Here is a 10,861-nt window from a genome sequence, read left to right as displayed (position 1 = left end):
AAGTTTACCTATTCATTTAGTTTTTATTATGAATAAACGCATCATGTATATTCATGTAATTTAATCCATTTGAGTTACATTTACTTTTTAATAGTCAAGTTAGTTTGAACATTTCTATTCAATTTAAACAATAAAAAGTTAGCTGAGCAACAGAATGTGTAATCAGCATGCTATTTTGTTAGTTGCTAGTGCAGCACTTCTGCTTATGCGCTTATGGCAGCATTTACAAGGGCTAGAACCAGGCAAATGGAGAGATGCAGTGTCACACACAGAGTGAGTCTCTTCTGATCAGCCTACTGAAATTTATGATCTAAATTTTAAAAGCAATTCAGCAAAGACAAATTAACGAGAAGCTAATCAGCTTTATTAAACGCTTACATGAAAACTTTATTTAATTTTACATGAAACGAAAGAGCTATAAAACCTTTTTTTAGTTACCTGAGTTATATGCTGTAGGCTATGATACACTTATAAATCGCCTAGATTAATAATAATAAAAATTTATATTTTTTGTCACCTTTTTAAAAAAATCTCTCTGCAACATACTCCATCTTGCCTATAGATTTTGGCGTGAGTTTTACAGCAGAATCAGACACGCAGCACAACACAATGACACGCACACATTTCTGTCTCTTTCAGATACCTTTAATACATTATCACTTTCAGATACCTTTACTACATTATCACTTTCAGATACCTTTAATACATTATCACTTTCAGATACCTTTACCAAATTATCACTTTCAGACACCTTTACTACATTATCACTTTCAGACACCTTTACTACATTATCACTTTCAGATACCTTTTCTACATTATCACTTTCAGACACCTTTACTACATTATCACTTTTAGATACCTTTACTGCATTATCACTTTCAGATACCTTTATTACATTATCACTTTCAGATACCTTTACTACATTATCACTTTCAGATACCTTTACCAAATTATCACTTTCAGATACCTTTACTACATTATCACTTTCAGATACCTTTACTACATTATCACTTTCAGACACCTTTACTAAATTATCACTTTCAGATATATTTACTACATTATCACTTTCAGATATCTTTACTACATCATCACTTTCATATACCTTTGCTACATTATTTCCACTTAATTTTGAGATATCATTAATACATTTTTTAATATTTTAAAATAACTTTGTTTAGATATATCTTGAAATGAACAGGAAGTCAATGTTGAAATGAATTACAGATATCTACAAATAAATTCTATTTAGAAGACTTAATTTTCGTGATATATCAAAATGAATTTGAAATATCTCTAATCAACAGGAAGACATTTTAAAATATCTTAACATGAATTACAGATACCTCCATGTGAAAGGAAGCTGTGGTCCAACTAAAGATATCTTTATGTAAGATATCTCAATTGTATTTGAAGATGCCTCAATCATTTTAAGATATGTCCAATACATTTAGATATAACTTCAATGTATTGCAGATATCTTATCTAAATGTATATTTCAAGGTCAGGAAAGCATTTGAAGATTTCTCTGTATGTATTTAAGATATCTGATATTTGAAGACATCTCTAGTTATTGGAAGATATCTTTAAATATTTCAAGATATTTCTAAAAGATTTAAAGAGCTCTCTCTTAATATTTCACTATATCTCTACATGATCATTTGGCTTGTCATATTCTACCTTCCAAAGATTGAAAAGACTGTACTTCAGTATTTTACCACATCAACTAATTCCAAGCTGTTTGACTCCTCCCCCCAGAATCTCTTTCTTGGATACAGTGTCTGAAATACATTTGAAGAAAAGTCTAAGCAGATTTAAAATGCAGTGCACAAACAGCAACCTATTACAAAACAGTATGTTTACACATAGCGCACCAGACATTATTAAGTACATGATTTATTCATATGTTTACCTCAGCTATTCGACTCGTTCTACCCCTACTACAGAGTAAACATAATTGTTTTTGTTTTTTTTATGGGATCTCATTTTCGAATCTGTCTTGCATTCACTCAAATCCAATGTCAGAATGACTGGCAGAGTCTCACTCTTCCAAACGACGCCACATTGTTCAACACATGCAGAGCTTGATTTAAAAGAAATCCCCAATTCAGCTGTTTAATTTAGATTTAAACATACTTACATTTACATACAGTATTATATAAATAGAACACTCCGTGAGCATGCTGTATCCTCTACAGACACAGTATAACTGCATGTAATGTATACTGCAGCTGGTTCAGCAATATAATATGATATATTAGCAATATATATCAGATGTATTTATTTATCACTCCTTTATACAGTTCTCCATGTTGTAAAAGGCATAATATATTTTGAAATATTCGTTACTGCATGTGCATTGTGCTTGGCACAGGAATACCTCTGTTGTTCTATAACCATATTTGTCCTGAATTGATGATACAGTATTTGACATTTATAGTCTTTCCTCTATTGCTCACTGCTCAGAGAATGTGTTGGAAACCTGTTGTTAGGGCTGGTAATTGTGAGTCTTTGTTAGGAGTGGCTGTGTTCTGCAGATTCTTTGAGGAAGGTATGTGATGTAAAGCTGCTCTCTGAATTTTAAAATACTTCCAGCTCTATTGGTTTTTCTCTGTGTGTGCTGAATGGCTCTGTCTTGAAGTAGTCACACTGCTGTTTCCATGGCAATATCTATCTGTGAGGAGAATATATTAACCCTTTAAGCAGTGGGGCTGTCTTGCAATAATCATCATACACAAGGCACTTAAAGAAACAGGACTGCTTTCAATATTTAATGGCTGGAGGCTGCAGGGAAAAGTCAAAGTACCGTATAAACAAATCAGGATCTTGCGAATGGGCATATTTTGATTACATGCATGATCCCAATATTCTTCTTCTTCTTCTTCTTCTCCTTCTTCTTCTTCTTCTTCTTCTTCTTCTTCTTCTGGATATGAGACCTGCAAACCCATACAGCAAATGTGTTCAACAAGGAATGCAGAAATGTCCATAACATAGCTGAAAACAATGGCTACTGTACTTGTTAACCACATTAGATGACATAGGAAGCAGGCTGTATAAGGGAGTTTCACTTTAAAGTCAGTAGCTTAATATCACACTCATCTCATACTGACAAGAGCCATGTATTATCTCCTAAAATGTTTAAAAATAAAGCATGCCACCTGAATTGCATGTGCACTTCACAGGCACTGATTTTGGAGAGACAAAGATACAGTGATGCATTAGGCTGGATGACCTAGTAAGAAACTCACACATGTTACACAACATGTTTGAAAACGAAACATCAGCGTATGCACAGGCTCCTGCAAAGTGCAAATCTGGGGACTTTGTCACGTGAACTGTGCTTGTAACAGCCATACAGAGGCCAGAAGGTGCCCAAGATGGAAAGAACCTCATTGATTTCAATTAGCAATGATTGAGCTTAACTGGCAGAAACTGACAGGCAGAAAGAGCTGAGAGGTGAATGTCAGATGTTTTTTTAGTGGTAAACGTTTTGGAAAACCTTAAGGTCCCCAGGCGTGTCACATCAAATATGTTCCATGGTGACCCTTCATCCTATTAATACAAGTTTGTTTTAATGAATAAAAGGAGGTTTCATATTCACAGATAAATGTAATATTTAGAAAACATCATCTAGTAACAACTGTCAATAGAGTGGGATGTTTGTTAAGCTTGGAATCCACTGGAACAGCTGTTGCTTTATGATCTGGGCGTACGCTGGAAAACCCCACCCCCCTTAGTCGAGCCGCAGAACTCAAGACTCAAGAGCTCAAGACTTAGCTAATACTACAGTTTTTGTTCTGCTCACGTTGATCCTCTTTACAGTCCATTCTGAATTCTGACACGGCTCCTGCTTGGCTCCCTAACTTATATTCTCCTATCTCTACCCCTTAATCCTGTCATGCATGACGACCTCCTATGGGGACGGATACAAAAAAACTCTCTCTGGTGACATATGGAAGTCGCAAATGCATGATGACCTCATATGAGGATGCTATTTTTTTCCACTATAAAGCAATGGAAAACATGAAAAATATTTTCAATGAAAAATATATTTACTATGGAAGTTAATGACCAAGTCCCATCCCAAACATCACTTCCTAAACCAATACCCTCGTGGGTGAACCCAGAACCCAGACCCCCCCCCCCTTTCGCTGCCCATGAATTTCACGATGACAGTCACCCCTAAAGCTATCTGCCAGGAGGTGTTTAAGCTCTTTGTTTACGGCCATGATGAAACATATGGAATATGAAAAACTAAGCTATGTTAGCAAAAAAAAGTAATTTTTTCCTACACACCAATCGGTTATTGAGGCACTTCTTTACAATGTATTATTGTTTTATGATTAGCAGTGTGAAGCTTTCATTTTTAAATGATTACCCACACAAACTGAAGGCTAAAAGAAAAATGGTATGTAGTGCCATAGTGAAAACAGCAATGAACGTTCTTTTAATTTCAGCTTCCATTGCTCAGACTGCTTCTTTCTAAGCGCAGTGTTACCGCTGGTTCCTTTAAAACTAAACACAATACCATCCCACTATCCCCCAGAGACCTTTGACGCACGGCAGTGGAAACGAGGCACAAGTCCCACTCCTTGACACTCCAAATATTGAATCACAGTATCAGTTATCATGCTGTGTGTCAGGTGCCTCTTACTGTTAGAAGAGATGTCTTCTCATGTAGTCTGGGTTCTGTCTGCCTACTGTGCAAAAGGTTGCTGTTATATTAACACACACACAACATATTAACTTGTTATAAATCACAAAAACAAATATTGCACTCATCAACTACTATTAAGCAATGTGGAGTAGTGGTTAGGGCTCTGGACTCTTGACCGGAAGGTCGTGGGTTCAATCCCAGGTGGGGGACACTGCTGTTGTACCCTTGAGCAAGGTACTTTACCTAGATTGCTCCAGTAAAAACCCAACTGTATAAATGGGTAATTGTATGTAAAAAATAATGTAATTGTATGTAAAAATAATGTGATATCTTGTAACAATTTTAAATCGCCCTGGATAAGGGCGCCTGCTAAGAAATAATAATAATAATAATAATAATAATAATAATAACACATAAAATGTGTTGTTGTTTAGAACCATCTTGACATCTATACACAGGAAACGATTTGCTTTGACAAATCCTAAATGGTGATTGGTTGATTTGTTAGGTGTGATCATTATATACGTATTATTTGACTCATCTCCTGTGGTGTGCTAGCGCTCGAACTGCAGAACCACTCAGTTGGTACAGCTCTCTTTCCCACCGATAGTGCCACTCATTTAGCAGTCTAATACCTTAAGATATAAGATAGGGTCAACTGTAGACATTAACTTATAAAAGAGGAACAGCCCTTTGCTTGTGCACCAGGTAACAGAGGCACCACAGATACAGTGGGGGGAGAGCCCAGGAGAGCCTTCCCTTGGTCCCCTGGTACTTGCTCTGGCAGACAGGAGATTCTTCCCTTGATCCCCTGGTACTCGCTCTGGCAGACAGGAGAGTCTTCCCTTGGTCCCCTGGTACTTGCTCTGGCAGACAGGAGAGTCTTCCCTTGATCCCCTGGTACTCGCTCTGGCAGACAGGAGAGTCTTTCCAGTCCCCTGGTACTCGCTCTGGCAAACAGGAGAGTCTTCCCTTGGTCCCCTGGTACTCGCTCTGGCAGACAGGAGAGTCTTCCCTTGATCCCCTGGTACTCGCTCTGGCAGACAGGAGAGTCTTCCCTTGGTCCCCTGGTACTCGCTCTGGCAGACAGGAGAGTCTTCCCTTGATCCCCTGGTACTCGCTGTGGCAGATGGAGGGCTGCGAAGGTGAAATATGTTCTGTTTTTTTAATATATTTATTGTGTATTAATCACCTGTATATAGAGGTTATGAATATATTACTTTCAATACAGCTGCTAGCAAGGGGTGAGCCTGATGGGCTTCCTCTAGAAATATTGGTGACAGCAATGTTTTTACTAGCTCTATGTGCTTTTAGTTTTGTTCAGTAACGGGGAAGGTAAGTAAACATAAATAGGCAGACAAATAGGCCCAAATCGGTGCCACTTCAGCACACTGATAACTTCATGATTACCATGCTTTTAAGACTAGAATCATTTAAATGAACATGCTAGTACGACTGAATTAAAAAATGAACAAGGTAAGCATTTTAGTTCATTAATGTGGACTTGGATACACTGCAGTGAATTAACAGGCAGTAACGGGTCCCTACTGATGAAGAGGCCAGGCTGGTATTGACACATCTGACGATTGCAGCTTTGCAGTTATGGATCGGTTTTTACACTTTTACAGCAAACACTTTCATTATCAGCTCTTACGTGGGTAATGCAGATGCCATATTAAATCTGAGTTTTTCTCTGTGGCTAAAAGCATCTTATTGAAATGATGGCAAGAGTGCTAAAAACTCCTGAATATTAAAGGCGGGTGTTGTAGCACGTGCGTATCTAGCAGGAACACCCACACCTATCTAGCAGGAACACACACCTGCATGGGGCAGTGTGGCTATGTGCCCCGCCCCTGTGTGCATATTATGTGTTGTGTGTTGCGTGCGTGTGTTAATGTTGGTGTATAGATTGGTACACGGGATATAAACGGGTCTGTGTTTCACGTGTATTTAAAAAGGTAGATTTGTATTTAGGCACGAGGAGGGCACAAATCACTTCACATGCTGGTTAAATGTAATATGTGAGCACGGGGTTGCACAGAATTAATTCACGTGCTGGGATTCAAGTGAATAATTAATTAGTAATTGAATCCCAGCACAACAGTATATATAGAGACACGTAGCATTCATTCGGGGTTGGGTGTTCGGTGAGTGGAGAACAGGATTGGAGACGGAGGTAATTGTGAAGTATAAAAGTGAAATAGTTAGAGTATCTGCTCACCGTGTTTGTTTGTCTGTCTAGTCCGTTTTGTTCGTCTATTTATTTTGGCCTCAAGTGCCGTGCCCTGTGTTTTGTCTGTCCAAACCTTTTATTTCCTGTTCTGTTTATTAAATGCTGAGCGAAAGCATTCGCTCAGCTTCACCAAACCACACCTCTCTGTCTGTTTATTTCCTGCTTCTGGTCTGACGCCACCCACTCCGGCCATCTTTGTGACACGTGGTGTCCTAGGTGGGATCTACAGCGCCTCCAGGACTCAGGCCAGAGCAGGAACCGCATTTTTGGATTAAAAAAAAAAAAAGAGGAAAAAAAAAATGGCAGAAGACGCCATCAAAGTGCGGGACTGGATCCTGGAAAATGCTGGGCTGGAGGCCGAGTCTATACCAGTAGCCGTCTGGTTCCTGCGGTTGATGGACAGAGAACGATGGGAGGCTTACGAGAGGGAACAGACCGTAAGCACCTGAGAGGAAGGTGTGGAGTTGGTCCTCAGCTACCTGGAGGCGGTCATAACTACAACAGCCCAGGTAGCAGGTCCACCAGCAGAGGAAGAATGCCTGCTGTCCCCGTCTCCACCAGCAGAGGAAGAATGCCTGCTGGTTTTGCCTCCACAGCCCAAGCGGGAGGAGCCAGAGCGTCCACAGCCCGAGCGGGAGGAGCCAGAGCGTCCACAGCCCGAGCGGGAGGAGCCAGAGCGTCCACAGCCCAAGCGGGAGGAGCCTGAGCGTCCACAGCCCAAGCGGGAAGAGCCTGAGCGTCCACAGCCCAAGCGGGAGGAGCCAGAGCGTCCACAGCCCAAGCGGGAGGAGCCCGAACGTCCTACGCCTGAGCTGGAGGAGCCCGAACGTCCTACGCCTGAGTGGGAGGAGCCCGAACGTCCTACGCCTGAGTGGGGGGAGCCCGAACGTCCTACGCCTGAGTGGGAGGAGCCCGAACGTCCTACGCCTGAGTGGGGGGAGCCCGAACGTCTTACGCCTGAGTGGGAGGAGCCCGAACGTCCTACGCCTGAGTGGGGGGAGCCCGAACGTCCACAGCCCAAGAGGGGGGAGTTGGTGCGTCCACAGCCCAAGAGGGAGGAGTCGGTGCGTCCACAGCCCAAAAGGGAGGAGTCGGTGCGTCCACAGCCCAAAAGGGAGGAGTCGGTGCGTCCACAGCATGAAGAGAGGGAAGTCGGGGCTTCCACACCCCTAGGACCCAAGCTGCCAGCAGAGGGAGAATACCTGCTGGTTCCACCTCCACCAGCAGAAGAACAATGCCTGCTGTCCCCATCTACACCAGGAGAGGAAGCATGCCTGTTGGTTCACCTGCTGCTGCCATCCCGAGAGCTAAAGGGGGAGGAGCCATTGCTGCCGTCCCAAGAGCCAGAAGGGGAGGAATTACAGGCTCAACCCCCTGAATTTTTCTGGGGGGGAGAAGGGCAGGATGCTGGTGTCCCCCAGCAGCCTCTATTTATGCTGCTGAAGGGAGCACGGCACACACCAGCCCAGCCGTCACAACAGAGGGAGCCAGCACCGCCACAGCCTCCCTCTGAGTGGCCAGCATCAGCCCCATGGCCTCTGCCTCCACCGCAAGGAGCAGAGCAGCAGGAGCTGCCTCTGCCTCCGCCACCTCTTCCGCTTCCTCCACTAGGAGCAGAGGAGCAGGAGGTGCCTCTGCCTCCACCACCGCCAGGAGCAGAGGAGCAGGAGCTGCCTCTGCCTCCGCCACCACCACCGCCAGGAGCAGAGGAGCAGGAGCTGCCTCTGCCACTTCCAGGAGCAGAGGAGCAGGAGCTGCCTCTGCCTCCGCCACTGTCAGAAGCAGAACAGCAGGAGCTGTCTCGTCTGCTGACAGCATGGCCAGCCATGGGCCCACTGAAGCCTCCCTTCCCAGCCCGAGACTTTGTTCTGGACTGCTGGATTTTTAAGGGGGAGGTGGCCGTTGAGGCCATGTGTGCAATGTGCCCCGCCCCTGTGTGCATATTATGTGTTGTATGTTGCGTGCGTGTGTTAATGTTGGTGTATAGATTGGTACACGGGATATAAACGGGTCTGTGTTTCACGTGTGATTTAAAAAGGTAGATTTGTATTTAGGCACGAGGAGGGCACAAATCACTTCACGTGCTGGTTAAATGTAATATGTGAGCACGGGGTTGCACAGAATTAATTCACGTGCTGGGATTCAAGTGAATAATTAATTAGTAATTGAATCCCAGCACAACAGTATATATAGAGACACGTAGCATTCATTCGGGGTTGGGTGTTCGGTGAGTGGAGAACAGGATTGGAGACGGAGGTAATTGTGAAGTATAAAAGTGAAATAGTTAGAGTATCTGCTCACCGTGTTTGTTTGTCTGTCTAGTCCGTTTTGTTCGTCTATTTATTTTGGCCTCAAGTGCCGTGCCCTGTGTTTTGTCTGTCCAAACCTTTTATTTCATGTTCTGTTTATTAAATGCTGAGCGAAAGCATTCGCTCAGCTTCACCAAACCACACCTCTCTGTCTGTTTATTTCCTGCTTCTGGTCTGACACCACCCACTCCGGCCGTCTTTGTGACAGGCAGACTGTCCATTTGTCCAGCACTAGATGCTCAATTGTAACCGTATATGTTGTAATGAGAATGTTGTTTCAGTCATTTCTATGGAGAACATAATATCAAATGTGGTCTGATTTAGATTTTAAGGTGAGGATTTAGCTAAAGGTTTGGGGTTAAACTGACTTAGTCTAGAATAGTTTAGTCCATCAAAAACAACTTAAAAAAACCTTCAGGAGTACATGTCTTGTGACTAAGGCCCCATAGCTTATTCGATCGATAAACTTTATAATTACAGCATTTCATTTTTGTTATGCACTTGCTTAAGATCAATACTAAACAAGCTCTCATCCTATTCTATTGAATATTGGTTAGCCACGCCTACAATTGAGCAGGTTAAGATAAATTTGCTTATGGGACAAAATAACACCACCTAAATAAATCCACCAATTACAAAACCAGCTGTGCATCAGTTCTTTTTCTTGTCTTCGACAGCAATAGCAGTAACTGCAGTTTGTCAACCTGTAAATTAAAAAAAAAATGAACACAGTCAGCACCTATACTGTGGGTTATTGTTTGCTGTACTAAAGTCAAAGCAAATCAAATTGTATTTATATATTGCGTTTCATCTCAAAGCACTGTACAGTACAAGGCAAAGCAACTCAATTAGACCGTTACATTCAAAACCAGTCTGATAAAGAATATTTTGAAAACAGTAGTTAAGGAGATTTAAAAAAAGTGGTTTTAATTGTAATATATATATATATATATATATATATATATATATATATATATATATATATATATAGTTTGTATCAATAAAACAATGAAAAATGTTTAAAATAAAAATGTTATACAATTTGAATTTTAAAAAAAGGACTAAAAGAAATTGATTGTAAAATAGGAAACCTAGGATAGAGAAGCTATTTTATAAAAATAAGTTTTCAATCTTGACTTATAAACAGTAAGGGTCCCAGCTTCCCTGACATAATTTAGGAGCTTTACTAGAAAGGGCTCTTCCTCCTGTGTAATGCTTTAACACAGAACACTGATTATAACGCCCTGGTAACGCCCTCCCCCCCACCCCCACCCCCATCTGTCAAGGGGACTTTAAATAAATTGGAAGTTGTAGGGTCAGGATGCAGTATTTACTCAAGGTGACATAATCATTCTTGGTGGAAGGTAACTTATATTTTAGATAGACGCGAATTTTTTTTATAGCATCAGTGCAAATAGAGGTAGATACTTGATAGCCACTATGTATTGTAATAGCCTTTCCTCCTGCTGCTTTCTAATCACATGCAGGTTACTGCGGAATACAAATGAGTTTAATGTCAATCACATGTTCCCAGGCTTCAATGCATTAAATAGAGCTCAACATGCTTTGTATCAATGCGTGCTCTGATGAGCATATTTAAAGTTCCCCACCCATAAAATACTCCACACACAATTCCACACTACTCTTATATTGTTACAGGGCGCC

The sequence above is a fragment of the Acipenser ruthenus genome, chromosome 26, assembly GCF_902713425.1.
Source record: "Acipenser ruthenus chromosome 26, fAciRut3.2 maternal haplotype, whole genome shotgun sequence".
Classification (NCBI taxonomy): domain Eukaryota; kingdom Metazoa; phylum Chordata; class Actinopteri; order Acipenseriformes; family Acipenseridae; genus Acipenser; species Acipenser ruthenus.
This window is presented reverse-complemented; position numbering follows the sequence as displayed.